This window comes from Dioscorea cayenensis, chromosome 12 (assembly GCF_009730915.1).
Source record: "Dioscorea cayenensis subsp. rotundata cultivar TDr96_F1 chromosome 12, TDr96_F1_v2_PseudoChromosome.rev07_lg8_w22 25.fasta, whole genome shotgun sequence".
NCBI classification, from domain to species: domain Eukaryota; kingdom Viridiplantae; phylum Streptophyta; class Magnoliopsida; order Dioscoreales; family Dioscoreaceae; genus Dioscorea; species Dioscorea cayenensis.
The window spans coordinates 17,384,221-17,402,641 of record NC_052482.1 but is presented as its reverse complement, the minus strand read 5'-3'; the positions used below and the strand labels follow the sequence as shown (position 1 = coordinate 17,402,641).

The 18,421-nt window shown below is 30.3% G+C and overlaps 2 long non-coding RNA genes across 3 annotated transcripts; both read right to left on the bottom strand.

The window, feature by feature from the left end:
• Positions 1-312: 312 nt before the first annotated feature.
• LOC120274134 lies at positions 313-4,535 on the bottom strand. 2 transcript variants are annotated; one of them, XR_005540705.1, is made up of 4 exons: positions 4,261-4,535; positions 3,758-3,830; positions 671-803; positions 313-582 (listed from the first exon to the last, which is right to left on the bottom strand). It is a non-coding gene; the product is annotated as an uncharacterized LOC120274134 (long non-coding RNA). The 2 variants fall into 2 exon arrangements; XR_005540706.1 differs by having other exon boundaries at positions 314-582; positions 671-784; positions 4,261-4,534.
• A 10,082-nt stretch (positions 4,536-14,617) lies between these two features.
• Positions 14,618-17,551, bottom strand: LOC120274096. The gene is made up of 5 exons (XR_005540698.1): positions 17,408-17,551; positions 17,003-17,057; positions 16,741-16,906; positions 16,194-16,646; positions 14,618-15,226 (listed from the first exon to the last, which is right to left on the bottom strand). It is a non-coding gene; the product is annotated as an uncharacterized LOC120274096 (long non-coding RNA).
• Between the last annotated feature and the right edge of the window lie 870 nt (positions 17,552-18,421).

Below are 18,421 nucleotides of genomic sequence, written 5' to 3'. Positions count from 1 at the left end.
CTTAATCTTTAAACTCCATTTGTTGGGCTTAGATTGCCTTCCCATGTGGAGAAAAGCTAAATTTTATAAGGCCTATGTTCTGTTGACCAATTAGGGTTAAGATAATATTGTTCATATAGACTAACTAACGTGCATCATCTCTTATAGCAACCACCTTGTGAAACAAAGAGAGAAAGAGAGAGAGAGAGAGAGAGAGAGAGAGATTTTTATGAGACATAGGGATAAACCAAGGCCAATGCTTGCAAACTAAGGTTGTTTAATGTCTTCATTTTGATAGTTTTTAATGTTGGAATAACTTGAGGAATCGATCTTGAGAAGAGAAAATAGTGATTGTGCGAATGTTGGAAACAGCCTCAACTGCAAGTTTGCTGCTCTTAGACTGAGATCGAATTGTTTTATTCAACATCTTTTTTTAAGGAAACTGGGTGGGTATAGAATGAAAGAGTGATTAATGGATGGATGGAAATCATGACAATGTCTAATCTAGCTCCATGAAGTAATCAACGGCAAAACAAATGCTATGATAATAGAAGAAAAAGTTTGGATTATAAGAGCTATGCGATCATCCACCAAAGATCTCACCTGCAACCATAATAACTTGATTTATAAAGTAAATCTCTAAAATACACCCTATATGTCTTTAAACTAAAAAATAATACAAGAAACTAACCATTGTAGCATCTTTTGCAAGACGACAACTATGTCCTAGACCTGCAGGCCTGGCAAGCGACAATCGCCGCGATAATTCAAGAAAGGACACCTACTCCACTCAACTCTTGATTCGCTGAAAGACATACAATATTCTGGAATGAAGCAATACTAGACATCAATTGCAAATATGTAATATGCATAGCATGATATACAATGATGGCACAGAAGAAGCAACGATAAAAATAAATCTGACAATAACATACCAGTAAAACATATTAGTCCTAAAAACAGACAAAATTTTTCCTAAAGGAACGAGTACACATCAACACATGATTTTAGAACCCAAAGACACTAGTGGATCCCCTACTGCTTATACAATACATATATGCTGGAGAATAACATACATCAAAGTTTGAATGAAGGAAAAATAGCACAAAAAGATTCTTAGCACTCCACCGTGCCGCAATGCCTCTGGAAGCTAAAATCTGGAAAGGAGGGAGAGGATGAGTAACCTAAGTCACTTAGTGAAAGGGTTTGCACAATCCTAAAATAATATAAAAACCAAATCAAAGCATTGCCAATAACCAAATGTTTACAATAATATATAGCTCTAAATAATCCAGCATGTATATAACAGTATATATATATATATATATGTATAAAAAGAATAGTTGGCATAAAAAAAATTCACTTAGCTCACATAAAAAATTCCACATCCGAATATCATACTTGAGCATAATACGAGTTTTAAAACATTTCAACATGAAATTGCCTTTAAATCCCTTTTTCTTTCATGATTAAAACAAGAGATCACATCTCAAGAATTAAAACATAAAACTCGTCACAACTCGTCATCAAATCAATTTTCCAAGGAATAAAATTTTGTGAGAGACTGCTCTCTCAAGAGCGATAGCTGGGCTTTGCCCCTTCATCACAAGCCAAGATAATAAGAATATTTTTCGAATATCACATTTACATCTCAATCAGTCTATCAGTGGTCTCGAAAACTCTCTAAACTCTAGTTGTGGCTGCGGCTAAGTTCAGAGCCATCAAGCCCCTCATATCCTTGATGTTGACTTACCAGGTTTGTGTGGTGACTCTGGAATTCGAATGCGCATCCAATCAGGGATCTATGTGCCACCTAAAGTGGTTAAATAAAACCGGATCCTCCACAGCACCTCTAAAGGCTAGCCCGTGGGGACCTTCTAGTGCAGTAGGCAGGTTATAACTCATTACTATCAAAACCACCCATAGGTGTATTAATAATACAATCCACATAAGGCATATCACATGGTCCTTGTTTAGGACAATAATCACATATTAGGAATGAGCATCAAATTCATATAACTCAATGTCACAAGTATAACATGTATATAAGTTTCAAACTTTATTTCAATCTCAAAATACAAGTGTAGTCATTAACCTTTGCAATTAAAGCTCAAAAGTCTCTCACGTATACTAATGTTGATCATAGAAAGGTTTCCAAATCGAATAAAACATCAGTTTAATATGACAAAGCCACTTATGATAAACATATTCTAATGTTCACACTTAGGACAAACACATGCAGTTTAGAAAGGAAAATCAATTTCATATCCATAGATATCAAAAGTATACTTATACAAATGAAGGGTTTCCCACCATTTCCCAAAGTAAATGTCAATAGTGTCAAAAGAAAACATTTATTATACTTTTGGAATACATTATATATGTTTTTGAAAATGTAACAAAATTCATCAAAACAAACATGGCTTTTGGCCTAATTAAAACTCAGTCCATACTTATGATATAGTTCTAGCTTCATCTCTTAAACAATTCATTAAGCATCACCGAAATATATGAGCAAACCCATGAATAATTCATGAATAATATACAAGTCTTCCATAAAAGCATGAAAATATTATCTTACTTACATTCCTCTAAAACTTGAAATCTCCTTTACAACATCTCACAAGTTATTAACAGACATTCACAAGAGATCTTCCATAATGCACAAGTATGTCTTTACCAACCTTCATTGCAAAAATACGAGTTCAACTCACCCACAAGCGAATGATTGCCAATTAGAAAAATTTTCAAATACTAAAGCCACATTGAACAAATAGATATATTCATTATCATTACTTGCACCTATGCATGCCAAGAAATCAACCAAATCTGGCATTCAAGATTTTCATTTGTCTACAAGGTTTAGACACCATCAAGTAGTCACTTACACAAGCCGATAATTATTTAGTTGTTTCAGGCACTTAAGTCAAACCCAAATTCCCTAACAAAGAGCCATTACTCCCAAATCACCAACATTAACTTCACCAGTACTAAATCATTATCAAAAGTTCTCAAAATTGATTTCCATTCTTAGGGGCATTATGCCGAACAATTCATGGTCATTCACAAAGTCTTTCAATTTGGCATTCCAAATTTATTCCAATGCTTAGTATATACAACACATTGTCTATCATTAGTCTTCCAACAAATTGCCAGCTTTTACACATAAATCGAGCATACATTCTTATCTAACCCTTAAATCAATTCCACCTCTAAAATAAAACAAGATTAAATGTTTCCTATGCTTGAGGCTTTCATTATCAACAATGTCTTCTCATTTTCTTGCTCAAATATCTCAAATATAACTACAATGTATCCAAACTTATAGACACTAAACCAAATAATTAATCTTTGGCCCTTTCAAACATTAAAATAACTCATCACATACACGTTAAGATTTAGTTATAACTAGGCCTAAATCCTAGCTATACCTACAACATTTCTATTTTCACTCAATCAAGCAATTAAGAATAAGCTTACATACCCAACAAGACATACGCTCAATTGAAATTCAGTCTTTTCAAATCAAAGTCATCACAAGATTCCAAAAGATTTAAGATCACATGACCAAAGACATTATAATCCAATAATATACATATAGTCATAATCATTTTCAAATATCAAGAGTTTCATATAAAAATCAATAGCATAGGAACTCCTTTCAAACCAATCAAAACATCCATATAATATGATTATACCATGAAAAACTTCCAAATCAAGCAATAAAGATCTTTAAATAATATTATAATAGAATTATGCAATCACATAACTCACTCACAAAATTAGGAGATTAACTCCACAAGGGTACTACTCCTTTGCCAGCTCCTTGCCTTGAGCCAAGCCTTCATCACCTAACCAAAACACACACCCAACAAGTCCCAACCAAAAAAATAATGAGTAACAATGAAGTCATGAGAAAATATGCATAAAACTCTAAACCTATATGCAATGCAATTCTAATAGAGGCTTAGGTTGACTCCAACTTGAGTCCATTGAATTCCAAAGAGTTTCTATGGAGCTCAACTCCATTCTAAAATAGGGAAATATGAGAAAGAAGCAAGGTTCATCAGTGCTACAGTAATACTACAATAACCCAATAACAAGGAAGAAGAAGATCCATGGATTCCACAAGATTGAAGGGATATAAGGAAATACATATACTCCTGTCAAGTTTCTAGCACTAATAAAGCAAGCAAGGAGAGCAAGAATCAGGCTTTCTCAAGCTCATTACAAAACCCTAGATTTATCATTCAATAATTGAGGTACAAATAGAGGAGAAACCCTAGCACTAATAGCTTGTATTGACTTCATCGCCATCTCTTCAGTTGAAAAAGCCGAGAAAGATAGGGTTTCGGCATGAGACTTGTGGATGGGCAAAAGATTAAGAGGAGAGGTGATGAGATTTGGAGAGAAAGGATGAATTAAAGATGGCTTGCTTTTAGGTTTAGGGATTGGATTGTTTAGAAGGAAGTTGCTGATTTAGGGTTTGGACAAAAGGAAGTAACTGCTTAGGGGTTTAAGTTTTTCTTGATGAATATGAGCCATTAATTGTTATAGATGAATACATCCATATCATTGATTTTGTACTAGGTTAGATTTGGCAATTTTGATTTGGGACCTAGGAAAAGCACCACTTCGGTTTTAATATTTATTTTAATTGCTTATCTTAGTATTTTATCATAGTTTTTCAAAATTTAATTCTGTTAGGATATAAGATGCTTAAAATTAATATTTTTTAAATAATTCACACGTTCACAAAAACATTAAAAAAAAACAGCTTTTCATTTTAAGACTAAAACTAAATTTGATATAATTCAAGATTAATTAACTGCGTTGCTATTTGGGCCCTAATTAACCCATATTTAGTTTGGTTTTTTTTCCAAGATATTTTATCATAAATTTTAAAATTTAATTCAATTAAAATATGAGAGATCGAAAATAAATAATAATGCATATACATTATGAATTGCAATATTAAATTTAATATGAATTCCTTATCTTAGTATTTTATCATAATTTTTCAAAATTTAATTTTCTTAAGATATGGGAGGCTTACAATTAATATTTTTTAAATAATTCAGACATTCATAAAAAATTAAAAACACAACTTTTCATTTTAAGACTAAAATTAAATTTGATATAATTCAAGATCAATTAATTGTGTTGCTATTTGGGCCATAATTAACACATATTTAGTTTATTTTTTTTTTTCAAGATATTTTATCATAATTTTTAAAATTTCATTCAATTAAAATATGAAAGATCTAAAATAAAAAATAATATGTATACATTATGAAATGCAATATTAAATTTAATATGAATTTCTTATCTTAGTATTTTATCATAATTTTTCAAAATTTAATTTTGTTAAGATATGAGAGGCTTAAAATAAATATTTTTTAAATAATTTAGACATTCACAAAAACATTTAAAAAAAACAACTTTTCATTTTAAGATTAAAATTAAATTTGATATAATTCAAGATCAATTAATCGCGTTGCTATTTGGGCTTTAATTAACCCATATTTAGTTTTTTTTAGATATTTTATCATAATTTTTTATATATAATTCAATTAAAATATGAGAGATCCAAAATAAAAAATAATACATATACATGCACACCAAATGAAAATAAAAATAATTTTATTTCAATTATAATTCATAATTAATGGTGAATTATCTTGGTAGTGGGCCATTATTTGCTAGCTAGGGGCCCAAAATTTTGTATTTTAAATCCATATAGTTTTTTCATGCTTTTTTCAAATTTAATTGAATTAGAAGATGAGAGGTCTAAAACAAAAACATTAAAAGATTTTGCACATATTTGTAATTTTGCACATAATGAAAATAAAAACTTTTTTTAATTAGTTATAATTCAAGATTAGGCATATATTTTTTTTATTTCATTCTAGATATTTTAACATGATTTTTTTTTAAATTTAATTTAGTAGTGAAAATATGAGAGGCTAAAAATAAACATATTTAAATATGTTAATTTAGAAATTGGTAGAAAGATAGACCAAGGTTTTATTCTAGGCTAAAATAAACCTCGCAGACAGATCCTGTGTTGTTAGCCTCAATGTCGTCCAACCAATTTCTAGGGTAGATAGAGGAGTTCGTCCCCTGCTTCTTCCTTTGCTCCATAGGACGTTGCAAGCCTTTCGAGATAATACATTGGTTTTTGTCAGTAAAAATCAAGATCATCTGTGAATTATCTTTATTTCAAAGAAGAAATTAGTGAAAATGAAAATTCTTTTTAATAGCTCTGAACAAAACTTGGATATTTCACCAAAGAACATGCATGCCTCACACGATCAGTGTGATGATAGGCTGAGACATGATTCGACTTTAGAACACATTTAGAGTTAGATGTTTTTTAACTTGCGGTTATTAGATTTCTTCGATATATTGAATTGTATGCTTATATGTTGATTTTGCATCCCTTGGAATAAGGCTCACTACAACAAATTGTATTTTTAGTGATAACAAAAGTTATCACCAAAAGCAATAATTTTAGTCACAATTAGTAACAATAGCAAATTTTAGAAGTCGTCATCTCCCGTCACAAATACTTCTGATGCTAATACAAGATTGACCATTTTAGACAAATGGTCACAATTACTACATATATTTGTGACCAATTTCATGACACTAACAAATTTAATATTTGTGACAAAACGATGTGGCTACAATAACCCTATTTATTTATGTCAATTTTGTTGACACAAAAAAAATTTTAATTATGACAAATAAAGTGCTCACAATAATTTGTTCAGTTGTGTCAATTTTGCTGATACAAAAAATGCTAAATTGTGACAAAGAAACCATCACAATAATCTATTTTATTGTGATAAAATTGTTAACTCTAAAAAAATTCAATAGTGACAAAACGTTTTTGTCAATAGTAATATTTTTATCGGTGACCAATACTTCGTCACTAATGTTACTTTTAGATATTTTTATGTGTTTATATTGTCACAAATAAAATTATTAATTTAAAAATAATATTGTCACTAAAATAAAAATTATGTTATGCTAATTTTTTCACTAATATATTTAATTATTTGTGATAAATATAAAGTTATATTTTAGATACTTTTTCAAGATAAATTTTTAGTAGCAAAAATATTGTCACACAAGCAAATAATATATTTAATATTATATGAAAATAAATAAATAAATAAATATCCTCAAAATATACAAAATTCAAATTTTGAATATATAAAATTGGAAATTTTAATATCCAAAATACAATTATAAAATTATCCTTTTAAAAAAAGAAAAAAAAAGATTATAAAACTGCCCTAAATTTGGAGATGAAGTACCTCTTTATGCATTTGAATCTTCTCTTTTTTACTTTTCAGCCTCAACTTCTGCTAGAATTTGACTCTTTTGTTGTGACTTTAATGTTATTCCCTTTCCTTGATACTTATTCTGCACATTTAAGAAAAATAAAAATCTAATGAAATAATTTTAAAAATTAAAAAAATTCTAATTAAATTACAACTTTCATATCATTATTTCTTCTCAATTAAGACAAGTTCCATGTTGCATTTGGCTTTTGTGATTTTCAATAGATAAAAAATCATAAAAAAAAATTACATAATCAAAATCTAAATAACATATTCCTATGATGAACCTAAACCTAAGATTCAAAGTATCAAAAAAGAAACACTAACAAAAAATCATCATTGAAAAAAAAAATTCAATAAACCTAATGAAAAAGATAATACAAAAAAAAATAATTATCTTGTATTCATTGCATAAAATAAGCCAAAGAATTTAAGAAAATAAAAATAAGCATATCTTGTGGCATCAATAACATGTACCTTTACATCAAGGGCTAGTTGATTCACTTTAATTCTCCAAATCAAATGAAGCCGAACCCTTGCCATTGATCTCCATAGACACATAATTACTCAAGGCATCACTCTTTCTATATGTTAAATTCATTGAGGATATATATCTGTTTAAGTTTAATTTTTTTTTAAAAAAAAATTATACTATCTAGATTTTGTTTTATGATATTTGATAAATATCTATTTAATTTCAATTTTTTAAAATTTTTCTCTAATACTATGTATAATCTAAATTAAAAACTTGTTTTCTATTGCTTAAAATATCAATTTTGAGGATTGGGTAAACAATAACAACTTGCAAAACAATGAATTCGGAGAATATGTTTTTTATATCGATTTTTATCTCATATTTTTAGAAATATTTTTATCTCATATATATATATATATATATACATTTATAGACACACACTTATCAAATTTGAACCTAAAATATGTTACACATACTTTAGACTTTTTTGTGCCAATATTTAGTACATATTAATAGTTGAATTTTTTGTGACAAAAAATGTGATCACAAAAAAATAAAATGACCATTGGCGTAAAACACTTTTGTCATAACAAATGAAAATATTATTTACAACACTATAGGTATATTAATAGTGACAACGTAATTGTGAGAGATCCTAAATTGTCACAAATATAATAATTTTAGTAACAAAAAAAAAATCATCACAATTAACTTAAACAATAGTGTTAATTAATTTTTATTATCACAAAAAACTTCATATTTGTGACAAAAGGGTTGATAGTTACAAAAATCATGATGTTGTAATCTTTGTAATACAAGCATAATTTACTTGGTATATTAAAACTAGATTGGAGAAAGCTAGACCTATATTTATACTGTTTTTTAATATATATTTTTTTTGTTACTTTTGGTATTTTTATGTGAAAAATAGTTGTTTATTTGGTAAATGATTGATAAATATATGTATATATGTATGGAATATTTTACTTTGCATCATAGATACGGGGGCGTATTTACTTTTAAATGTTTTAATATGTTAATATTTTGGCTTAATAGAACAAAATTTTTAGTATCTAATAAATTATTTTGAAGTATTTATAAATAATAATTTTGTATGATAAAATCATGTTAAATTTTAATTTTAAAAACTTTTAAAATTTTATCTATAATTACTTAAAAAATTTATACATATTCTTTGAGATTGGGTTGGAAAAATAGAGTTTTTAACAGTTTATTAATAATATAATTTTACAACTATATATGCTACATATTTGATGTATCCATAATTATCGACACAAAAGGTAAGAAGTATAATTGTGATGGACACTAAATTGTCACAATTGAAATTGTAATAGTGACAAAATAATTAGATATCACAACTAATCCAAACTATTTTGTCAGTTAACTTCCTTAGCATAAAAAAGCCAATAGCATGGTTAAGAAAGTTAATTTTTGTGCCAATATTTAGTGGGCACTAAATGGTTGAATTTTTTATGACAAAATTGTTGAAACAAAAAATATATGTTGAGTGACGGAGAACACTTTCGTCACAATAAATAAAAAATTACAGTGGCAACAATATTTCTTGTCACAATTACACATCATTCTCATTAAGAAATTTTTGACATAAAATCTAGTATGCTTTTAGTAACGAACATTGGACACACAAAAAAAAATGTGCCACTGTTAATATATTAATAGTGATAATTTAATTGTGACATATACTAAATTGTCACAATTATCACTATAATAGTGACAAAAACATAAGTTATCACAACTAAGTTAAACAATAGTGTTTGTTACCTTTTTTGACACAAAACCTAATATTTGTGGCAAAGTAACCAAGTGACACAAAAAAGTTGTCACTAAAGATTTTAACTCTTGTAGTGGCTGTTTATGCATGCATATATGTTAAACTGCAACATCTTTAATATAATTAAATATATATATATATATATGCATGTTGATTCTATAGATATATGTATATAGTTATATATATATATATATATATAATTGATGTGTTTAGTTTCAATACTTTTGTGCTATTTGCTTTTGTCAAGTAATTTGGATGGCCATGTTTTGTTCTGTTTCTGCATGCATAGGTGTATTACACACCAAGTGCGAGTAGAAATGCATGCTTTGCTAAAATTTTTATTATTTCTTTTTATATTGATTTTTTGGATCCCAAGTTGAAGGTGTTGGGTTATGGAAATGGGTTTCCTTTTGATTGAGGAGATAGGATTCATCATACAAGGTACTGATGTTAATCACAAGTTCCCTTATTCCTATGGTTCTTCTTATTGATTGATTTCTAGATTAGGGAAATTTTGGATATGAGTGTTTGATTTGGTAGGTGATGGTATAACCTTGATGTTTAGAAGGATATTTCAAGCTTAATTCCTATACTGGTGCTACAACAATTGTTTTAAATACTTTATACGCTGAGAGAAACAATGGCAATGCTAGAATTATATTTGCCATAAATGTGGCTGAAATTGTGCGTATGTTGGATCATGGTTTAGGAGTATTTATCAAGATGTTAGAATTGGTTTCATGTCTATAGGACTTTTTGGTGAAGGTTGAAATTGGTGTTCGGATGGGATTCAAAGTTATGACTAGTAGTACGTAAGTAATCCACCGGTAAAATTCCATATATATTTTGAAATTATAAAATTTTGTGAAATTATATAGATTGTTTATTTAGATATTTTAACTTCTATTTTACATGATTTGTAGGTACCTGATGCTTCTAGTGCTCAACAAACGCCATGTGGGAATAATCATCCTCTCGAATCAAGTCATCAAGTAAATCCAAATATATCAAGTAGGCTCATTATTTTTTTGTCATTTAAATAGTTTATTATTTTAAGGGTTTAGATTAGTGTTTTATTGCTGCATATATTTAATTAATTGTAATTTTTTTAAAATGGTTTTTGTAGGTGGTGTTTTTTAGAAGATGTCATCGGTTCTACTTGAACAAATCCTTGTCACTTTATTTGGTTGTTAGACATTAAATGAAAGTAGTTTATCTTTGTGTTAAATTTGGAATTGAGGCTAGAACTCTTGATTGTCAAGATTGAATGGTAGTTTACTTTTGGATATGTATTATATAAATATATGTTTGTGATTTTTGAAATTTAGTAGAATGATTGTGTTAGATTTGGAATTAAGGCAAGAACTCTTGGTTATCTAGATCAAATGGTAGTTTACTTTTGGACATGAGTATATGTTGGTGGTGATGTAATAGTTTTTTTCTATTTTTTTAGTGGAATGTCTTTGCTATGGCATTGTATTGTAAATTAATTTAATTGTGTATGAGATATTAAATTATTTATAATGTATTTACATGTGTCATAATGGTTATATTGACATATTTATTATTAATAGAAAATTTTTACTAACAGAATAATCGTTGCTAAAATTAAACATGTCTTTTTCAATATATTTATCTATAGCAACTGCTATTGTAGTCATTAATAAATAAAATGGATTTATTCCAACAAATGTTGTAACCGTTGGTATAGGTCTATGTTTATGGGATTTTTACCGACGATAAAAAAATGTTGGAATATACATTTTAGCATTGGAATAAGGTGAATAAATCTAAGGTGCTTTACAAACGGTGAGACCAATAGTTACTGTTACATTACGTTGGTAAAAGTCATGAATCTTTTCCAACAGAAGCTATAACTGTTGGTATAGATGTATACGCACAAGACTTCTACTAATGGTAAAAGAATTGTTGGAATAAGTATTTTTATTTTTGGTATATGGTAAGCAATTTGACAATGCTATCTCAACAATATTACTAATAGCTACAAACATATTCCGTCACTAAACCTAATAAATCTATTCCAACAAAAGCTATATCTGTTGGTATAGGTCTATACCTACAAGACATTAACCGACGGTAAAAGAAGTGTTGGAATAGGTATTTTTACCGCTGGTATAGGGTTTTGGGACCTTTACTAATGGATTGTTGATTTTTACCAATATTTTTCATACCGTTAGTATATGGTAATTTATTTGTAGTGATTTTGAAATTATAAAATTTTGTGAAATTTTATAGGTGGTTTATTTAGATATTTTAATTATTTCCTAACTATGCTTCATTATTTGAGGATAATAAGTACTTCCTTATTTACTTGTTTATTAATTATTTTATTAATTACCATCGATCATATACTCAGTTTTTATTTCATTCCTTAGCTGGATTATTGCTTATTATTAATTATTTGTTATTTTTAAAATTGTTGGTTTTTCTCCACTAAAGTGGGATTATGAAATGATGTATTTCTTCTTCTATGAATATTTGGGAAAAATTGTGAATATTCTATACTTCAACTATGAGTTTTGTTTGTATACTTTTGTCTCCAAATAAGCTATGCTCAACCTAGCCAATGGGGTTAAACACTGATCTTGTCGACAAGAATTTTTCAAAAATGAGACTGTAGTTTCATAATGGTCCATCAGTGAAATAATAACAGTGATCTAATATTCAATCTCAGGTCACCGAGGGTAAATAAATAACCTCTGTTATTCAGTCTCAGTTTACCTAGGGTAAATAAATGACATCTGACACTCATAGTAAATTTGGAGACATATAATATTTTGAAAATATGGTATATTGTTTTAAACAATACTTTTGAATTTTCCTGTTTAAACTAACTAGAAATGGAAATAACTATACTTTGGAGACCTATGCTCATATTTGGCGATTTATTATATTCCTGATTTGCAGTTTTGAAATATGGTATTCCTTACCTTCCAATATTTTTGGATAACGGTATTACTTGGGAACTATTCCTCTGATGGACTATTTATATTGTATTTGTTTAAGCTCTGTTTAATCTAAGTTTAAAATTTAAATTATTCTCAATATTTGAAAATGAGATTTATAAATCCTGTTGTTCTCAAATATTTTTCAGCAGCTTGCTTACTGGGCTAGTAAGCTCATAAAGTCATTTTAAATCTTTTCCAAATCAAGAGTGGTAGACCGGTGTGGACTTAAAAAGGTTGCCAGTAAATGATGTTCTTCTTTGTTGTAGAATTTGAGTCCCTGTATTTGTCTGTTCTAGATCTTGTGTTTTGTATTTTGGACTTCATGTAGCCCTGGGTTGTGTTGTCCTCCTTGGACTTTGTATTTTTGTAACTTTAGCGGTTTTAAGTCAAGTTTTGAGGCCTTGCAGGTCTGCTGGGTTCACACCCAGTGGGTCTTAGACCGTTTGTCCGCATGCCTATTTAGTAATTGCTTGATACCGTCTCCTCAGTCCTTCCTATGCATCATTTGCTATGTTTGCTATTGCTACAGAGATTTGAGAGAACAATTATCTATTTAGTAATTTCTGAATCAAGTAGAGGGCCTTAGCATCCCTTTTCTTATGCTCCTTCAACTTTGCTTCATCATCATTCTCTGGGATCCCTTTGTTTACCAAATCCCAGAGGTCTTGATAATAGAAAAGAGTTCTCATCATGATGGCCTAATACTCGTAGCCTTTACCATCAAATACTAGCAAGGGAGGTAACCCATTTCCATCCATGAGTGAACCTTGACTTCTCTGTGTGTGAGGTGCAAGAGAAACTCTCAGGAGAACTATAAGAGAGGGAGAAGTGTAACAAGCTGTGATACCACTGTTATCATAGCCCTAATGGTTCATGTGAGATGAGGAGGTAAGTGTATAAACAACAAGGAACACACAAAGCTTTTACTAATTCATTAGCTTCTGCACTTCACTAAAGAGAAAACAAAAAACATAACATACATATACTCAATGATAAAATACAACTGAACATAAATCAAAACAATTCAAACCATTATGCTGGTGTAGCAAGCCATAACTTGTCCTTTCTACTCATAAACATAACAAGACTTCTACCTCCAACTATGAATGCATGGAGATCACACTGTGTACGTAGATCCTCCTATAGATTGGCTGCATATTCACTGAGATTCTAATGAGTATCCTTCATGCCAGTATCCAACATAGCCTTATCCTCTTTTATTCATTGTTAGGCTTCAATCAACACACCATCACATAAAACCTTTGTAACTATTGATGGAGATTATAGTTTAAAGAGCATGAGAAGGCTTCCTTGATGATGCACAGAATGTCATCGACATTCATGACGAGGTAGTTGTGCTTGGTGATGGAGCGGGTGATCTCGACGATGGGTGTTTCTTGGAAGGGGTCGGTGCCGATCATGTGATGGGGAACCTAATTTTTCATCAAGCTTCTATAGCTTATGAGAAGGTATTCATGAGTAGGCTATACAGCCAAAGACTCTCTCTCTCTCTCTCTCTCTCTCTCTCTCTCTCTCTCTCGAGTGATGGCCTCCACAGTCACCGCCACCGTCGCTGTCATGGCCAACGTTACCACTGTTCCATGTTTTGAGAAATACCCTTCCTGCAATTCCCAAAACACACTCCCTCCTTCCCTAAACACCCTTAAAATAAGTTCAAAGAACTCCCTTCTCCATTGTCTCCGCCCTCCCTCAGCACCAAATCTCCATCCCCATCTCTCCCTCTATTCCCCCACCCTTCCTATTTTTCTCAGGTCTATGCTTGATGTTTTGTATGTGTGCTAAAGTCCGAGGCATAGAAGTCTATATCTCACCAATGCCAATGGATTTCTCTAGAGGTCAACTGCTCCATCACCAAGCACAACTACCTCATCCTCTGATAGGTATAATACTGTACAACCAACATCTGATGCTGCTTGACCCCCTATCGATATAATCGCCTCACCGTTAGTCAGATTACTGACTAACGGTGAGGCGATTATATCGACAGGGGGTCGGGGAGCATCAGATGTGGGCAGCACAGTATTAAACCTATAAGAGAACGAAGTAGTTACGCTTGGTGATGAAGTGGTTGACCTCGGCGGGATTTGGAGCTATGGGATTTGGAATACCTACTGCTGCTGGTGCGGCGGTTGGGAATCATGGAGTCACTTTTGTCGCCATTGATGGTGTCGGGAGCTTTTTGATGAATATTCAAGAGTTTGCTCAGATTGGAGTATGTTTCATAGTCTTCACCCTGTTGTAGGGTATCATGGTGCTGCTATAGCCAGTTTAGGTCTATTTTTTGAGGAAATGAGATTAACCAGACTGAGATTTGTTTAGAGAGTAACAATGAAATCACTATTGATTTTCCTAAGCCACTTGATCCAACCAATGGCAATATATCTTCCCTACAAGGACCTTTAGATTGAATTCATTAAGGACTATGGTTTCAGGCCTTGATGGGTAGGCAAACTTAATGCCTTTGAATTCCACTTCTCCAGTTATACTTTGTAGTATCTCACCCTCATTGTTCTTCAAGTCGATCTTCGGTACTCTGTTCACTACCTTCGATATCCTTCTGGTCACCGCACTTGCCTCTGCTAGGTGTTTCAAGTTCGAAAGCGATGTTCTGAATGCTCTAATTCCATTATAAAACAATGAGAAATATTAGGGTGATCCTTGTATATATTAGATTGTTATTTTATATAGTTATGTCCTAATACTATAGTTTGTCTGTTCGCTTTTTGTTTTGTTTTTTTTTTTGTCTGTAATGTTCTTCTTACTAAATATCGAATATTTCTTAATAATAATTGTTATTATTATTTATAATATAAAAAAACATCATTGATAAGAGGAAAACAACGGATGATCTTTTAAAATTTGGTTTACTATTTGTTTTGATCTATAAAAATAAAAGAAAAAAATATATCTTAGTCTATAAACAATATAATTTGATTTTTTTTTTTGTTAAGTTTAAAAAAGTTCACAGAATCATGGTGCGTTGCCCTAAATATTTAATATCTTTGTGTGTGCTGCAAGGTGTTCAGAGAATATGTCAATTGTATGTATTTTATATATTATCATACGACAAATATTTATTGGTTTAATTCAAGACATTGTGCAACCATAATAATTGATAAATGGCCAAAATGAACAAATTTATAAAATTTAAAGAATAATATAAACATGTTTATATTTTAAAGGACCAAATTATGGTAACAAAATTTAAGGGACTACCCGCAGATTTAACCCTGAATAATAATCTACAAGACATAAAATTCACAAAATAAATATAAATATTAAATACATTCCAATAAGCATAATTTTGTAATTCAAATAAAAACTTAAAACACTGTATAAAAGTTTTGAAAACATATGAAAGTGCAATTTTAGCCCACAATTTACATTACTTTATTTGTTCTTAATCTTTGAACCCGAGACACAGAATATTAAGGGAAAAAAACTATATTGATTCATTTTCTTTTTTCTTCAATTATATGTGAACTTTTCATTGAGTTCATTCATCAAATTCTTGAATCCAAATAAACATAAAACAATAATATAGAGATCAAAATTAAATTTAAATCTTTTAGTAATAAACTTACATATATGCCTCCCGCGATGGTAATAGTTCCTACACCGAAGATAGTTCTCCACCACGCGCATCATGGTTTATAACTAGTTTGCTAGAGTACCACAACAAGAAGGCCCAAATCGAATAGATGATACCGTTACTACCGATGGCAATGCCTTTGATCAGGCCCTGCCGGAGACCAAGCTTAAGAAAACCCTTAAGTGCAGCAGAGAACTCAGCGACCGTCTTCTTTTCCCTGAAAAAAGAGTGCACTGTTCTAATGCTAGAGATAGCTTGCTCTGCAATGTGGCCAGCCTTGTTGTACTCCTCTCTAATCTTTGATGCTATAAAGCATACATGATTCCAGGTATGATCAGGAGTAACACAGTTTGTAATGCAATAATCAAGCTAGTCTCCACAACATGAAAAATCCTACGGTGTATCCTCCGATAAATACTGTGAAGTTCATCAAGAAGTTCGGTATCTACAAAATTAATTTATGTTTATACATGTATAGTTAAAGTTATTGATCGTAGAATAAGAGCTAAATTAACTGAATACGAGAAAATCAAGTGAACCTTTTCGCTAATAACATCTTGGATGACAAGGCCATCACTAGAGATATAGTGACAACCTCTGTTGTCGATGGAATTTTAAGATCAAAGGTATGCTATATCTTGTCTTAATATCGGTTTCGCATTCATGATGCTTGACTTTGGCCGGTTCTCGCCCAACAATATCCCTCTGCATGCCATTGTCAATAGGGACATATTCATATATCATGTGTTTGAAGGGAAATAATTATTCAGCGACAATAAAACAACTTAGTTTAGTTTGTACCCAAGAAAGCAGCTACAAACCATCCACAAGCTATGTAGAGCAAAGCCACTGCATTCTGCAACACATTCAAATTAAACTCAGTGAAAATAACTTTTTTTTGTTGTATTTTTATGCCCACTTTAACTAATTTATGTCGATCAAAAAATTTGATTAAAATTAATTGATAATTTTAAATTTATAAAAAATTATACTAATTTTTCAAAATTAACTTTATTTAAAAATTCGTCAAGTTTCTATTAATTTCTTTCTCTATGTTAGTTAAACAGAAGGCCAATGAGGTTCATGTATCAAAGTGCACTTCTTTTTTAGGTTCATGAAAATGCAAACATACACTAGAGAAAAAAACTCTCGGAAGAAATATTGGAAAACTAATGGAGAGAAACAAGACTATAAATGTGATCGAACCTTGTTGATCTTTTCAATGAAGAATGAAGGTGAAGATGAGGACATGCCATTACCTATTGCACCAATGATGCCAATTATCCACTCCATCTGCATGCATGAACACAGCCTTAAATGATGATGATAATGATGGAAGAACTAATGTTAATTTGTATTTCCATTTTCATTTTCATTTTCATTTTCATTTTCATTATTTGACTTCTTTTCCATCTTTGTTTCTTTGGTTAACCAAGGTCTAGATTTCTTCTCTTATTTATATTCATGGATTATTGTTTGCCGTCCATTTTTCTATCAATTATCCATAGTACAAAAAACAAGAAGTTAGCCGGCCATTTTAATTTATATTATCTATGTTGGAATTATAATGATAAAGTATGGCCGGCTTGTTCTGATTAGTCAGCTGTTAACAGTGATTTGATGGATTTTTTTATTACATATTATTTTTTTATATCTTTTGATTCTTTTTTCACTTGTTAGGTCTATGTATTTTTAAACCGACTTAAGCTTTGACCGAAGTTGTTTAATTTTTTTTTAAATATGCATTTATTAGTTTATATATTCTTGTTTTCTCAGATCCGGAGGAGCAAAACTGTGGGTAAATTGAACTGGTTTTACTTTTAAAAATAAATTTAAAAATAACAAGAAAATTTAGAAAATTTGATAATTAGGATGAGAATGAAGTTCATGAGAGGACACTTGATCGTGAAGCTTAATTTATTATATATGGTTGGAATTGGTCATCTTGTGTAAAGATAATATATTATGTTTTGTGATGATCATGGGAAGACTTTGTATATATATATGGTTCATAATGGCAGTTACATGTCAACATAGCAAAAAAAAAAATTTTTTAGGTGGGGCTCAAGATATATTATAACAAGATAGGTGGTTTGGTTGACCTTCTGAGGCATAGTTTTTTTTATGGAAAAACTCCAAACAGTAAACTAATGGACTAGTCCTTCTATCAATAAAGAAGAAAATAAGTGGTGAGAATTATAGTCTGAGCGCCTGTGATTA